Source organism: Lolium rigidum, chromosome 3 (assembly GCF_022539505.1).
Source record: "Lolium rigidum isolate FL_2022 chromosome 3, APGP_CSIRO_Lrig_0.1, whole genome shotgun sequence".
Classification (NCBI taxonomy): domain Eukaryota; kingdom Viridiplantae; phylum Streptophyta; class Magnoliopsida; order Poales; family Poaceae; genus Lolium; species Lolium rigidum.
This window is the reverse complement of record NC_061510.1, coordinates 293253902-293256144: the sequence shown is the minus strand read 5'-3', so window position 1 is coordinate 293256144 and position 2243 is coordinate 293253902.

Below are 2243 nucleotides of genomic sequence, written 5' to 3'. Positions count from 1 at the left end.
TACAAGAGCATCGCAGTAACACAAGCATAGCCAACAATACAATCATCATAGCAGCTAACTCAGAAGAGAGAAAGATCAAAGATGGTGCTGGGCATGAGCTGCTTTGGAGCTCCTGGAGCTGGACAGAAGGTGTCGCCGGCATGCAATCAACTCGGAGGAGCCGAAGCGATGGAGAGGAAAGAGGAGGCGTCGAGCGGCCATGCCGTCGGCGAGGCGAAGAAGATGGGAGGTGATCAGGTGAAAGTTGCGGGGAAGAAGGAGAAGAAGAAGAACGAGGCTCCTATACTGATGCACCATTTTCCCTTCCATTCTCGCCCCGGATTGCTCTAGTTCCAGACCTCCTTCGTGGAGTATAGGGCTTCTGGCAAGATTCTTCCCCCGGAGTTCCCATTTTTGGAGATGGCTAGGTTCTTTCATTAGGATTGTGGTAGTCGTTTCTTAGAATTGTCTTGTGTAAGGCAGGGTCACCTACGTGCATGCGATCATGACTGCCTCCGTAGTATATCAACTGCTTGCGCTCGACATGGAGCCCTGGTTCCTCCAGGCAGTGGATAAACTGCGTCGGGATTTCTTCTGGGCAGGCGACCGCGACTCCAGCGCTGGGCGCTGTCTCGTCGCCTGGGACCTTGTCTGCAGGCCGAAACACCTGGGAGGCCTGGGGTTCCACAATCTGGCTATGCTCAACTCGGCGCTACGGGCTAAATGGATCTGGCTCAAAAAAACCGACCACCATAGGTCCTGGGCCGGGCTTGACCTCACACCAGCACCTGCGGCCACCAACCTCTTCAATGCCTCGGTCACCATCTGCGTCGGAGATGGAGCCTCCGTCCTCTTCTGGCTTGATCCATGGATCGGTGGACTCAATGCCGCGGCGATCGCGCCGGCCCTTCTCGCCATGGTCAAGCCTAGGTTCCAGAAGCGAAGAACGGTGCAGCAGGCCCTGCACCAAAACGCATGGGTCACGGACATCTCTGGTGAGCTATCGATCGACGCCGTGGTCCAGTTCCTCCAACTCTGGGCTGCGGTGGCCGGAACACCAACCGGTCACGGGGACGACGCCTTCCGTTGGAAGTGGACTAGCCATGGTGGTTTCTCCGCCCGATCGGCCTACTATATCCAGCATGAGGGTACCACGGCGATGGCGGGAGCGGGGAACATATGGAATTCGTTTGCCCCTATGGCATTCAAGATCCATGCGTGGCTTGCCCTACGACGGCGCTGCTGGACCGCTGACCGCCTCACACGCCACGGGCTGCCATCGCACGTCACCTGCCCTCTATGTGGAGCTGCTGACGAATCCATCGACCACATCTCCCTACTCTGTACATACGCGGACCACATCTGGGCAGGGCTCGAGGCGGAACTACACTTCCACCTCCCAGCGCCAACGACGGGCCTCTCTGACTGGTGGCCGGGGGCCGTCAGCCACCTACGGGGCGCAAGGCTAAAGGAGGCAAACTCCATGATTATGCTTACCATTCGCTCTCTGTGGCTTGAGAGGAACGGCCGTGTCTTCCACGGCAAGGCGGAGACCGCAGCGCATACGCTAGCTTACATCCTCTCCTCATGGCGTAGCTGGATTGCTTGCCGTGGCCGACGTAGAACCACCGGTAGAACTTTGGGAGATAGCTAGGTAACCATGTGAAACCCCTCTGGCCGCCTGTGGCCACGGGAGTTGGTAGTTCTCACCTTGTACTGGGCTGTGCCCCACCCCCTTTCTATCTAAATACAAAACTCGCAGATCTCCTGCGGGTACTCGAAAAAAAAAATGTTGTAAAAGTTCATTGGGAGTATCCTTTTTGTATGTTGCCCAAAATATTTGTACATTCGACTCACTTTTGAAGCCATCAGTTATCCGATCATTTCCATCCCATCTACTTACATATAAAATACAGAAAAAACTTGTACTAGACAGCTTTCACAGAGTATGAGGACGATTGTCACTGTGTGCTTATCTGATGGTCTATGTTGTTGTTTTTTGAAGTTTCACAGTGATTTTCCCCATTTCCATATTTCATCGAAACAAAACCTATACAAAGTTCATTACAAATGGAGTTTGTCACCTAGCCACCACTAGTCAGATCGAGCTCATTACAAAACCCAACTATCTGGGTAGAAATAAAATGACATCCTCCTTCTTAAACTAATTAAGCTGTCCATCAGTTCTTGACAGGCTCCGGAATTTCTTCTCCCCTTCTCTACTGTCATTTGGTGCTCAACCTCTTTGTTTAGTTAAGCTTTGC